Here is a 15,000-nt window from a genome sequence, read left to right as displayed (position 1 = left end):
CACTAGTGGCTTTAGAACCACGCCCCAGGAATTCCTACTCACGCCCACAAAGTGCTTCAATCCACTCCTCTTCCCCACCCCGTCATATTGCCTCGGAAAGGAGGACAATTTTGGGGGCAGTATCTTTTTTGGGGCGGGCGCTAGATGTGATGGATTTCCTTCGCGGAGGCTGAGGACTCGGGTCAAATTTTGTGCCACCGACGAAATGGAAAGGAAAGAAAGGAGAAAAGTCTTGTGTTTAATTCGTTCTATTGCAATCAAGATATGACTTATCTGTTGATTACAATTCTCTTCTCTGTCTCAGCTTAGATACAGTTAGTTATGGCTCATGGTAAGTGATCCTTGAAAGGGTTAAATGGTTAGTGTCCTTATACCATCCGTTCTTTGGTTGTTGATCCGGGAGGCGGTGGTTCGATACGCTTTTATGTTTTGCCCCTTGTTTTCATAAGAGTTACATTTCAGAACTTCCTAGCCTGCGAGACACACTAATGACTTTCATAACTAAATTATTCGAGAGTCTTCTGACGTGACTTGCAAAATCTCTTGTTTCCCACTGAAATCAGATTCTTCTCAGGTCAGTGAAGGAAATGACATCCTATTTTTCTCCCTCGGTCCTTACGCCAGCCAAACCCCAAATGGTCCCGAAACTTAAAAACTCTCTGAGCAAATAACAATAATTTCTTGAGCAAAGGTCCTGAAACTTCATAAGGAGCTAAGCTTTTGCCCTAAGGCTGTCAGCAAATGGCCTTTAAGGTAAAAAGTTTGTGCCCTCCGGGAGGGTGAGAAAGTGATAAAGGATGGGGCAAGATATCCGAGAGGTAATGGAGGAATCGAGCGAAGAATAGAGAGAAAGAGCGAGCGGGAGAGATAGAGAAGAGTGGGGGAGGATAAATCTTCCAAAATACTTTTCGAAAAATAGAAAATCTTTATGGGAAACTTTAGATATAACACTTTCTCCCCGGCTGAAGGTTGACGGGTCTTATCTGTCTTCCACTCGGTTGCGAGTACGATTTTGTGTCCGGAATTTTCCTAAGTCTTATAGTTTTACGTATCTTAATGAATGAAACTCACAGAAGTTTTCCATAGGGATCTTTAGAAGCCGCGGTTTTTTCCTAATGTCTATTTTTTTTTCTGTCCTCCGCTCTTCTTTTATCTTTCGGCCGTGCTGACATCAAGGAAAAGACAGATACAAAAACACGCGGAACCTGACTCTTGTTCCCGGGCAATTTTCTTGATGACAGAATGTCCCTCCTAAGAGAACCTGAAACACGACAGACAACACTAGTTCGTTCATTTATATCACACTGCTGCTACTCGTTAAAGGCTTCCACTTGCTTAGTAAACACAGACGCGGAATAACTATACACCTAGACATCATTTGTGCGCTGAACATAGTATAAATACGAAGCTGTGTGAGTTGCAAAGACACTACACGCAAATGTCACATCGAAGGTGTTGAGAACATAGTATTACATTATATATTCTATTGACTTCCTCTGCCGATGCATACCGAACCGTAAGCCTGAGGGGGCACATACCGGAACGAGTGCTAGGTGCGCCAAAGTGAGAATGGGGAGGGGGTGTCTGGGTGTTACGGGGTGGGGGTGGGGTGGTGGGGGATTTTCAGAAGTGATTTGAAACCGTGTATTTCTTTCCCGTTTCTGCTTCACAATCGGCCGCCTTCTCGGTGCTCTGTCTTTTTCCCGACTGAACTTCACTGCTGCTGCTACACACACTCTCTCACTTTCCTCCGTTTTCCTTTTTTCCTTCTCTTTTCCTCCCCCCTTTCTCCTGGTTTTGGTGGTCTCAAGGGAGGCCTGAATTGCCTGGAGGAAAGATTCTTCCTTTTCATTTAGTTGTGCCGGTGCTTTTGAACTGCAGTACAATCATTTTTCTTTTTTTTCTATTCTTAAATGTCTTTGTTTGATATGTTAATTACCCGTGGGAGGAGTCCTCTGCTAATTACCTTTATGAAATTTGAATCTAACGGCGAGGAGGAGCGTGAAGCGAGAATGAAACCACAGAGAAACGAAAAAAAAAGTCCCAATAATTTTCCGGCCGTTTCCAGAGATCTTCCAGTGTCACATTGGTCCGTCAAGTAAATGGAAGCAGCGCAAGTTCGAACAGACTTAAACTTAAGGGAAGGAAACTGGATTGGCTTTCATTGTTTTTTCTTCTTCCTCTTCTGTTTTTTAAGAGTAAAGGTCGTCATGGAGGCGGTCCCTCTCTTTCCACATGATGAAAGAGCGCAAAGGGTGGTAATAGCGGTGGTGGTAGTGGTAGTGGTAGTGGTGGTTGGTGTTATTGGTGGCTGTGGTGACGACAACGCGAGGCAGTTAGCGGCGGCGGCAACGGCACAGACGAGCGCGGCGGCGACACGGCCAGATCACAAGCAACGGCGGCCCCACACTAGCGGGTTGGACCCCCTTCCAGCCCGCCGCTGCAGTGAACCCGCGCATGGTCTCCACGCCCGCAAAACCCACTCGCACACATACACACGCACTCGCTAACTCTCTCTCACTCTCTCTTTATCCTTCTCTCTCTCTCTCTCTTTCTCTCTCTCTCTCTCTCTCTCTCTCTCTCTCTCTCTCTCTCTCTCTCTCTCTGACTGCTTTTCTTTTATTCATTCTTCGCCGTCTCCCGGACATTTATAATTATACTTTATGCTGAAAGTTGACACCCTTTTAAGCCAATAGGTTCAAATAAAAAAAAAAGGTAAAAAATAAAAGAGCAGGTCTTCATCTCGGTCTATTGGGTAGGTCATATGGGAAATACAGCCAATTAAGGCCCTTTTCGCCGATTTATGTCTGAGATTCTTTTCTCATCGATTGTCAATAATTCTAATCAAGTAACATCCCCTTTTTAATCTATGCAACCTCCTTCTGTCAGATTCTAGTCATACCTCACCCGAGGAAGCCTTAAAATCTTAAAATCCTCATCTCTCTTTTTTTTTCGTTTTCTTTTCTTTCCTTTTGCTCTTGACTTAGTTCCTGTGCCAGATCTCTCGTGCTTCTACTATCCCAAGATCTGTCTGCTTTCCTCTCCTTTAAAACCAGTGTCATTCTGATTCCGTCTGGCAGAACACACGAGAGTGACTTCTTTCTTCCTTCTTGTTCCTTTGCGCTTATTTCATTCTGGGAACTTCAGGCCTGTCACGTTTTCCACTGATTGACAGTTGCCTGCGCTGGGTATGTATCTGTCTATCTATCTCTCTATCTATCTATTTCTCAGTCTATCTTTCTATCTATCTATCTCTCTGTCTATATCTCTATCCATTTCTCTATTTATCTATCTAAACAGCTCTTCACTTACTATATTATTCTTTAGAATGTGAACCAAATACTGTCTAACCGATGACTACTCTCCAAAAATCCTATATTTACTCCGACACCGTCGAAAGGTTTAGTTATTTGCTTCTTTTTTTTTTAGTAAATGATATTACTTTTGGCGTTGCTCTCTTGGAATTAGTAGCCATACAGTCTGGTCATCCCTTATTGTTCGTGTCAAGGCTGGTTAACTGTTTTCAGATTAAGTCGGCCTTAGGGCCCCACCGGTCCTTGCTCAACGGTGGTTCTTAAGTTTGGTCAGGTGTCGAGGGAAATGAGACCTATTATGGATTTGAAGGACTCGGTCTAATCAATTTAAGACCTTACAATATATACCTCTTTATTGACCGATCTTTATTGCATATATTATCTATCAACGAATATAATTAGCAGTTACAAAATGCAGTGGTAGGCACTACAGCAAAATGAAATAAAAAATTTTATTTATCATTTAATATACGTCTAAATAATCATTCACTTCCCAAAAGAGTTTTCAGTCAACATATTATTTTTGTATTAAGAATAGTTCAGTATGATTAGAATTCATAATAAACATCGAGATATTTTCCATAGTTGAAACCTTGGAAAGTTATTCCCCGGACATTTGTATAAGTTCCTCAGAAAATAAAGTAGTATGATACACATATACTGGGTTAGAAATGGATTTACAATGATCTTACATGTCCTCTATGTCTACTAAAACCGTATTCACAGAACAAATAAAAAAAAATTACATTATATTTACGCTCCGAGTGCGTGACAGAAGTATCCACAAGAATTATTGCGTGGTACTCAGGTACAGCCTACTTACTTCCAATAAAAGTTAAGAATGTTTGTCCACATGTGATATATATATATATATATATATATATATATATATATATATATATATATATATATATATATATATATATATATATATATATATATATATATATATATATATATAATATGTGTACATGTGTATAATATCTATATCTATATCTATCTATGAGAAATTCGGGCTTAAAGTGAACCTATCTGAATTTATTTACACCGTTTCAGTGGAACTGAAGTTATGCAAATCAGATCATGGAAGTCCTATCTAAGCACATCTATAGCTTTAATACGGCCTTCGGAAGATGCACCAGTTCATATTCTAATAACAGCATTTATTCAGTCACATTGCTTTGCAATGTCTAATGATAAGTAAAGATTAATTTAATGATATATCGATGACAGTTATCTTTACATTTCACGAGTGTCACAAAGTTTTGAATGCCGGTAATTTAAGTTCCTTGCCTCTTGTGTTTCAGAATTTTGAAGACTTTGACAAAATTAATAAAGTCTACCAGTTATTGTTGCACATATATTCCTCAAAATATTATTTACAATTATTACTTATATTCATCTCTCCTTATTTTCTGAAGTAGATTACTAAACACGTATCAGATTTCTTCTGAAGACTCACCAAGTAAGAATCAAGGTAAGCCTATACCGCCACCCCTCCCCCCCACAGAAAAATAAACTATGACCTACCAAATGTTATTAACTAACAGATGAAATAATTTATCTATGGATTTTTCTCTATTTTATTTTCCATGTTAATGTTCTTCTTGTCATTTGGAAGAGACGTATCTTCAAACGTAATACCGTGATCAATAACGATTTGTTCAATAATTAAATCCTTTGGACACAGTAATTGGATTAAGTGTCTCCAAAGGAGGAATTACAATTCATTTATATTATATTGTTACTCTATTATCACTGGGTTTTCTTTCCCTTGTTGCTGTATTAATGAACTAGCTTTGCGACACTTGGTCATTGGTCTTTTTCAAATAGTTTCTCCGGAATATGAAATCTTATAAAAGCTCAAAGATCCATAATTTCACTCTATTTTTATTCCATATCTTACATCAGCAACCATACCTGACACAATATCTGAAGAAAGAAAGGGCTGATTTACATCATTGGTCACCTACTATAATTACATCGATGAACTCCCTAAGAAATCACAGCTGATAAAAAAAAAAAACTAAGAATAAATGACTTCGTATTATGACACGGCTGCAGGAGAGCAAGGAAATCATACATAATGTTGTCATCCGGGACTCCGTATGATATGAGTTCCTCTGGGGAACCGATTCGTCCGCTTAAAGATTCACGGGGAAGCGCTGTTCCAAACAGAGTGGAATATTAAGCTTGATCTAACCGTTGCTCAAGAGCTGTGAATTGTTCATGCGGTATGTAGCGCGCTCGGTGCGCCGTAAGCGCGATCGAGTTTGTATGTGTGCGTTCTCTGTTCCATGTCCTTGAAAACGCCGTTAAAAATACAAGGAAAATAAGCAAGTGGATTAATAGATGAATAAAAGACGTAATTAAACTGTCATGACGATTTTCTTTGGTGAAGATCACTATCAGCACACAAGAAGGCTTTGTGAGCAGGCCATAGTCAGGGAACAGTTTCCCTCCGAATGAGTTGGTAATTAAAATGAACTTACATAAATGTCGTTCTTACCAGTCGTTGTTCCAAGATAGTTTGTAGTACGATCGACAACTTCCTGGGATTAAATGTGATTCAAGCGAGAGAGAGAGAGAGAGAGAGAGAGAGAGAGAGAGAGAGAGAGAGAGAGAGAGAGAGAGAGAGAGAGAGATATTGAATTGTCTTAGGCTTTCTGTTTATAACTTCATTATTTGCTGTTCCCCTTTTCCATCACCCAAGTACTACATAATTTATGTTTTCCCAGTCTGCTGTTATTGGCAGGCATAAAAATTCACTATAACTTTCATTTTAAAATTATACACGCACTCGTATTAAATTAATACATATTTCACTCTAATGGCCGGTGTTAACTGAAAACAGACAAATATTTAATTGTGAAAAGAATCATAAAAATATGATCTTACGTCTTCCTTGGATTCATGAAATATATTCAGCCATTAAATGCCTGAGAGTACAGTAGTCTTGTTGATACTGATGACCTTTAGTTCGTTCTAATGAAATTGCCCGCTCCGGACAGCCCAACTGCAGATCAAAGGTCTGCTTTCGGGCAATGCCTCCCTATATTCTAAGTCCCTTTCTGTTTACACATTCCTTGGCTTCCACCGTCCACCTGAATTTCATTGTTAAAAGCGAAAATCCCTGCTGGAATTCACGCTGTCCGTAGGAATTGTGTTGTAGCTTGGGTTTTACGCTATGACGAAGAGATAAATTATGTCCTGAGAGAAGAATAGAAAGTTCAAATATAAAATCAAACAAAGGATAGTTGGAACGAAAAATGTTTTTCGTAAAGCATATAGTTATTCTTGTGCATCAAAATGAAAATGCTTTCAAAATTCTTCTTCCTCGGCAGCGTTCTACCTTGCACCCACTTCCCTATCCAACGAAAAGATAAATCCTATTTTGAGAGAAAAATAGAAAATTCAAATGTCAAAACAATAAAAGGATAGTTAGGATGGAAAAATGTTATTCGTAAAGCATATAGCTATTCATGTACATCAAAAACAACACGATTCAAATAGTCTTCTTTCGTGGCAGATCTCTATTCCAGCGCTTTCCCTTGCATTCGCTTCCCTATCTCACGCTACGAAACAAGCTCGTCCCATCGGAGGGGTAATATACCGACTACATTCTTCCAAAAAGCGTACTATGATCCGCGAGGCAAGAAGTGACTATGGTTGGAGAAACGGGAATGAAGGTTGTACACCCGGATATAGGACTTTATGGTGGAGGAAACGTCAGCGACTGGGCGAACTCTTTTGGTTAAAGCGGAAAAAAGGGTGCATATTATGTCACTTCCGGAAGAGAGAGAGAGAGAGAGAGAGAGAGAGAGAGAGAGAGAGAGAGAGAGAGAGAGAGAGAGAGAGAGAGACTTTCTGCTGGTGAGAAAATTAGATTACCTTTATGGTCAATAATTATATTTGATATTTTGATGGCATTACTATGAGGACATGACATGACAGCTCCCAATTTCGTTAGTATTAGATGACGGCATCGTTTATATAACAGGCTTTGGATGCCATGTTTATAACCTCAGCAATGAAGCCAACTCGTCTGAATTCCTTCTGCGTCTGCGACTTTAGATGCTGTGAAACCACACACACACACACAATCATATTATTGTACATACATACATACATACATCATACATACATACATACATATATATATATACATATATATATATATACCCGTTATCATATTCACTATACTTTGAGAATCACGATAACTGATTACTTTGAGGTATTTGTCACCCATCTGCCTAGTCAAGACAGGCGCACATATAATCTATGATTCATTTTCACCACTTGTTATTGTCAAGGCTTAGGGAATGTTGTGTCGATGAGTCGTTTTTACTTAATATATATACACACATACATACAACTAGTTGCGTATATATATATTCATACTGCTCGCGTTAGGTTTCAATATGACAAAATAGTTTAGATTCCAGATTCTTTAATTTTCAAATTACAAGCTTTCGAAGACATACAGTCCTTGTCATGGGTGTACAGTATGTCTTCGAGAGCTTGTACTTTGGAAATTAGAGAATCTGGAATCTAAATCATCTCGTCTTACTGAAGCCTAACAAGGCATACATACATGAATGTATACATGGGGATATACATAAATACATACATGCTTATATCGAGGCCTGGTGAAGGTAAATCTGAGAACATGGAACGTTAACATTAAAAATTATAAAGTAAATCCCAATACGAAAGTGTACACGATGCCAATATATAGATTCAGTTTTAGTGGAAAACTAGACTCGTATCAATCTACGTCATTTTGTTTTTTTAAATAAAACTGCGTTTTGCAATCGAATCATTTGTAAAATATTAATTTTTGAAGTTACTAAGGTTAAAGATGGTGTTTCATATTATGTTCTTGCAATGTACATCTAATGGGTTATGACACTGGGCTCCGTGATGGCTGGTTGGGGAAGCAGCTCACTCCCTTATGATCGCAGTACCGTGAGAAAGGGGTTCCCTTAGAGAAGCCAATATACTCTAATTGGTAACTTGGGCAACAGGAACGCCAAACACTCAAGGATTCGTATAAGCTGATGGCAACTTGTGTTTATGATTAAGGAACCTTTTCGATTTAGTTTTGTTTAAAATACAATTATTATTTTCATTTGTGGAAAATTTATCAACGTAAATCGATTTTTTTCCTAGAATGAAAAGAACTGTTGTTACAATCATCTAAAAATGGAAATTTGTCATAAATGGGATTCTTTGTTCAAAATGATAAATCTGGCTTCAATATTTGTTCCAAGAACCTTACCCTCGCTTAAAAAAAATCCGTGAACAACGTCACTGAGGGAAAAATTCTCTTAGATTATTATTTCAGTCTGAATACTTTCGCGTGTTGATATCTGTCTATTTACAGTATTCTGTAGAACATGATCGTAAATGTGTGTTTTCTGGAGACTCTTGAAACTATCAGTTAAAGTATTGATTCCTAATCCTGAGAAGGTATCCTTTAAGTAAATTCATTCTGTCAGAGATCTTTGGGATCAAGATGTCTGAGATCGGAAGTCTACTACAACGTCCATTATCCATGAATATTGACATAAAGTTTTTATACTAAACCTGATTTTGGGATGTTGGTAGTCGTTCAAGATGGGAGTGCCACAGTCTGAAAATTAGCAGAACATCAAGGCTATTATCATATCTATTACCTGGGAAATGTATTATCAGCTTTTATAGTAAACCTATTTTTAGGATGTTGGTTGGTGGTCACTTAAGATTGGATTAGCAAAAGGTCCACCTTTCAACATAATAAAATTAACATCTACCTACCGCCTATTTATAAACAAGCTCTAAATCAACATAACATCTATTAAACCACTGTTTTGCTTTAAAGTAGAAAACTACGTTTGCTTATGCCCCAGATAAAGAGCAACCCATAACAAAGTTATCTTTTTTGTTTATAATATTGGTTGTTGAACATGAGGGAAGTATCACTGTCAATTCTACCAAATTCTTGAAATCATTTTTGTGCACACTTGGTAAACCCAGAATGAAATCCTGTCAGGAACTTTTTCTGGTAAACAGATTAAAACAGGAATCGCTGCATAAATCCAGCTCGGTTTCACAAAAGAAGTGTGCTAATGAATTTCTTACTTTAGGTGTTGGCAATCTCGACAGAGGAGATACGGTCTCTCTCTCTCTCTCTCTCTCTCTCTCTCTCTCTCTCTCTCTCTCTCTCTCTCTCTCTCTCTCTCTCTCTTCCAGCAAGCTTTCGCAATGATAAGGTTGTCTACTCATTAATTTTCCTTTGTTCTTTGGGTTATTATTGTCTGGATTCCTTTCATAGTTAACCAGCTGAATGCATTGTTTTTCCAGGAATTCATAACATTCTCACTTTGCTGACATATGCGTATAACGGAGAACCGTTTTCATAAAATAGGTAAAAGCGTTGTTGGCCGTCTGTGTTTCTGAGAGAAGGGAAATGTCATGGAAATGACACCTTCACGTCCAAACAGAGATCCACTCACTGAACACACAAAAACGTCTGGCCCCATTAATTCATGTCGCAATAAATGAAGTAGCATTTTCCCCCATTGCATATTGTTTATGATGAAATTGCAATTAGAATTCAGCGTGGCCCATGATTGCCTTTTCCAGTTCAGGTGAATAGAATTGTTGATTATTTTTTTCAAAGAGACGGGGGGGGGGGGGATTCTGAATACAAAAGTAATGAAACCAACGATATATAGCTTTTTTTTTGTACTTTCTACTGTAATGAGATACTTCCTTCCAGGTTTGAAATCATTAGTTCTGTAACAGTGATACACACACACACATATATATACAGATAGATGTGTGTGTGTGTGTGTGCATGTGTGTTCGTGCATGCAACAACGAATTCCATTTATTATCCTAGAAGAATAGGAGTGCCTGGAAGATGAAGTGATAAAATGAAGTCAGTGTTCATAAAATAAATCGAAAAACTACAACTAATATTAAATTCTGAGAACAAGGGATCATCCTCCGACCAGCAATTTCCCCGTAAATGTAATTTTATTTTCGTCGTTAACTCCTCTTAAGGGAAAAGGTCTATTCATTACAAATATTGTAACTGCTTGTAAGCTCTCATTTCTTCTTACGTTCATCCTCTGCTGTTCACAAATAAAAAGACAATAATAAAGTGAGTCTAAATACTTTCGAAATTTATGAAATCACAGACTACTAAAATCATCTCCTTCCTTCAATTTTTTTTTTTTTAGAAATAATACAAGTAACAGTTCACTGTCATATATTTTTCAAACAGTTGCTTTTCTACCTGGAAATAAGTGATTGTAGCTAATGATCCATATTATTATTCATTGCTTTCCGATAACCTCAATAAACTAGAGAAATTAGTGTGCTCATTTAAGGAGATATGCTGCATATTTTCTAAGTAACTAGAAATAAGTAGGACCGTGAAAATTGTTATGTGTAACTTTTCAATAGAAGTTAAGAGTATAAGTAATGTTCTTTGTTAACGACAGCTCACATGTATCCTTTCTGTGTCTTCAAATCCTTTGTAAACGACTGACTCTCGGTTGGTGATTAATTTCTATCAGCGGGGTAACTTCATCAAGTACGAGAAAAAAAACATATGTTCTCCATATTTGTTGCATCAATTATAATGATGATTCTAGTTAAACTTGATATTATATCTATGATTAATTGAATAGCTCTCTCTTCTCGAAATACCGGATATCCAACACAATTATGAATACGTCAGTGATCAATAAACAAGGTAAAAATGTTCATTGGTATTTGCGGAGTCACATTGTATCAGCGATGGAAAACACGATATGAAAAATATATATCACAGCTCAATTAAGGAAACCATGGAAATGATCCTTCAAATAAGCAATGAATTACAGAAGTGACATTTCGAAACAAATTTTGGCTGATTTTACTGATGATACGTAACTTTTACAGGGTACATTGGCAAGACATTAAACAAAAATCTCCTAGGAGACACACAAAGCCAAGGACAGCTTAGAACCACCGAAGGGTATAAACAAGATAGCTGGTAAAAAAAGAAATAGCCAAGCGACGTAAAGGTCATTGCTCCTGTCCAGGTGAAGGTTACATTTCTCTCGATGGAACGCATGAGTTCACGTTTCGCCTGGAGTTTCATTCCGAGGGATCTGTCGAGGATGTTGAAAATAAATATGAAAAAATGCCTTTGGTGGTTGCCTTGTCTGGATAGTGTAACAGGCAATTAGGTTATGTATTCACCTCTCTCTCTCTCTCTCTCTCTCTCTCTCTCTCTCTCTCTCTCTCTTGCTTGACTTCGTTGTCAGCTCACGGCCAATGCAGAAGATTTTCACAGTATGATTATAGCTGGTGTAACGAATCCCATGAAAAATATCACTTGGTCGACCCAAGAGTGACCAAAATTTTGCAGGATATGGCAAATGGGCTTTTTGAATGGGGAATATCATAAACGGAATATATTTACGAATTCGGGCAACTTAATATTTCAGTTTACTTTTACTATACAGAAAGAAGACGCAGACAGTAAGACGAATAAATATTTAGGAATATAATATCAATCGTAACTTGAGATATGACTAGTCTCGCAATAACTCTAGTGTGTGTGTGTGAAGCAATTCGTTCCTTTTAAACTTCAGAACGTGACAAAAATGGCTAAAGATCACTGTTAGATTCCCATATCAAAGTTTAGTGACGCATTTCTCTCTTTAAACTATACTTTATCGTAATGATTCATCAACGTTTTCAAAGATATTATAAGTACATTGGTGAGCATACTGGCAAATTAGGTTAACAACACGAAACGAAAGGACCACGATGCTTTAGCCTGAATGATCTTTACTTGAAGGAGCTTAAATAAAGATAGAATTAACTTGTACTGATTAAAAGTTTCTTTTAAGATTTCGAAAGATTCTTCATTGAAGCCATTTGCTTCCTAAAGTGTTTATTTTATTTTATATAAATTAAAACAGCGTAGCAAAAACAGACCCCACGAAAACTACGAGAAAAACCATTTGTATTTTACTGACACCCGAAACGCTGAGGTGGCTCAGAATCTCTGAATGTCACGACCGCGATATGCAGATTAGACGAGAAAAGTTTCAGGCTGACAGAGAAACAATGACCCCGTGAGTTAGTTCAGCTGTCCTCAACATTTATCTGTCCTTTGATAAGAAAGGATGGATATTTGATGTAGCAGAGGCCGACGATAATCTGTCAAAAGTAATGCTCGTAAAGGTATCTGAAGATTTCTAACAGTGAATAAAAAGACAATATTAAAATTGACTATTTTAATCATATAATGTAACAATAATACCGAGCATGTTTCACAAATCCCAGTAAGATTAGGTCGACTACAATATTCCCCATTGCAGTGATAACCAAACGTAAGTAGGGCATTTTCATTAAAACTGCTTTTATAGCAGCTGTGAAAGATAATAAATGTGTAAATAATTTTCTTTGTAATAAGTTTATAATACATGAGTGAAAATAGAGATACGAGGATTTTTGGATAATAATATCATAATACCATTAATGTGAACAGAACGGTAATGTTCAAAGAACGAACCTGTAACGAGTACACTGTCTCAAGGTTTAATTTGAAATGCTTTAGTTACGGTGCAAAAATAAAAAAAGAAATTTATTGCCAACTACAGAATATAATTGACTTCCTTCTATACAAAGTAAACTGGCTTTAATCAAATAAAAACAATTATTTTTTACTTTACTAGATTTTCGTTGAAAACGTTATTGCAAAGAAACAGACGCTATGAATAATTAAAATATCATAAGAATTATTATTAAAATATTACAATGCGAGCTAACATTCCAAACAGTTACCTAATACTCCCAGAGCGTCACGTGGCGTAACGCTAGTTAACCCGAGCCTTAATGCGACATGCTGAATAATGACATAAATAACGTTATGCAATCCCTAATACTATATACTCAATAACGGCCAAATTTGCGTTATTTGATGAACGCCATGGCGACATCAAATACAATTAGGATATTAATGAAATAGAACGGCGTCGGATCTGATTACCGTCGCTTGTGCTTTGCGGAGCGGCAACTCAGCCGCCATTAGAATAATGACGAATTCCATTTTGTTATGGAAGGCCACTCCCTCAATACAAAAAAAAAAAAATGATTTCAACAGAAGAGAACATGCCCATTGTTATAAATGCTTATATATATATATATATATATATATATATATATATATATATATATATATATATATATATATATATATATATATATATATATATATATATATATATATATATATATATATATATATATATATATATTTAATTTTGTCATTCGTATCCATTATTATTCTGAGGTTTGTCTACTTTTAAGGTAATGTCCTAGATGTCGTTTGGCATGTTAAATTCTAACAAAATGACTCTTTTCAATTACAGTTTGCATTTCACGTTTCAGTAAAATAGAAAATTGTCTGAAGTTTTTTCAAATTCATGGATTATTTTATGAGGCCAATTTTTGTGGTATTATCCCCTTAAAAACACTAAGTGAGGTGTACATTAGTTATTGGGACAAAGAACTATTTGACTCTATTACATACCATCATTTTAACATTCTTTTTCCAGCGACGTATGAAAACCATAAACTTGAATCACTGCAGTGGGTCTCTCTCTCTCTCTCTCTCTCTCTCTCTCTCTCTCTCTCTCTCTCTCTCTCTCTCTCTCTTAGATCAAAAGACCATGATAAGTTTGACTATGGCAAAAATATTAGTTACAAATTTTTTATTACAATATGTAACGAAATTAAAAAAAAAGTGCCAAATAATATTTCCATCGCTCTCTTTCTGTTGTTGCTTTAAATGAAGTGCGCCATTGCAATTCATCATCGTGAAGATACGATAAGGTTTCGCTGATATTTACATGGAGTGGGTTTCTGGCATACAAATGAATCATCCTTAAACTCTTCAATTTATCCCAGAACCTGGAAAACATATAATTCCCCAAGAAAGAAGAAAAATTTTTTCTTTTTAATACAATGAACAGAAATTCATTACCTTTACGATCACATAATGGATAATCGATCAAAATACATATAAATTCTAAGGTAAACGAATATCACAGTAAGACTTTCGATTAGTTCATTTATCATCGATGAAACAATGTATTTGACTCGAAAACATTTGGCAAAGATATTTTTCCGTTACCAATAAAAAAAAGACCTCCAGGAAGGATTCGTCAAAATAATGAGATTTACAGACACTAATAATAACAGAAAGAAAATCAAATATCGACTTTGATACATATCAGTATAGGCAAAGGGTTTAACACTTGAAATCTTTCAGTAAAATAGATTATAAGTTAAACAAGCGAATATTTTATGGGTAAAGAGTACAAACACCATAGATGTATTAGCGTAGAAGCAATCTAATTTCAGGGCTTTTTCCTCTATATAGCTACAATCCTAAATTAAATCGCTCTGTTATTTGATTATAAACTATAAAGAATGTACGCGAAAATCACACTCATGAATCATCGCTTTCATCACACACGTACATTCCTTTGTCATACGTTTTCATGTGTATAGAAGGAAACTAAAACCAAATTTAACTTCATTTACAGAAAGTAACGTACAAACTGTAGTGAAAGATTTAAAAATTTTACAGCTAACAGTTTACTGATCAAAAATGAATGACAAATTTTGAACT

General features: G+C 36.4%; 1 protein-coding gene across 10 annotated transcripts in view; it reads right to left on the bottom strand.

Moving 5' to 3' along the window:
* GABA-B-R2 (gamma-aminobutyric acid type B receptor subunit 2) overlaps positions 1-15,000 on the bottom strand; it is a 366,199-nt gene that overhangs the window by 191,584 nt on the left and 159,615 nt on the right. For 7 of the 10 annotated variants that reach the window (XM_067088066.1, XM_067088067.1, XM_067088070.1 and 4 more), the window contains exon 1: positions 1-2,411. This exon is cut by the window's left edge and continues 134 nt beyond it. The exons of the other annotated variants lie outside the window; for them this stretch is intronic. The gene's annotated coding sequence lies outside the window, so the exon portion shown is untranslated. Of the gene's footprint in view, positions 2,412-15,000 lie in introns of those variants that run through there. 10 annotated transcript variants of the gene reach the window in all.

The sequence above is a fragment of the Macrobrachium rosenbergii genome, chromosome 44, assembly GCF_040412425.1.
Source record: "Macrobrachium rosenbergii isolate ZJJX-2024 chromosome 44, ASM4041242v1, whole genome shotgun sequence".
Lineage (NCBI taxonomy): Eukaryota > Metazoa > Arthropoda > Malacostraca > Decapoda > Palaemonidae > Macrobrachium > Macrobrachium rosenbergii.
Note: the sequence above shows the minus strand (reverse complement) of the source record. Positions and strands in the feature narration are given on the sequence as shown.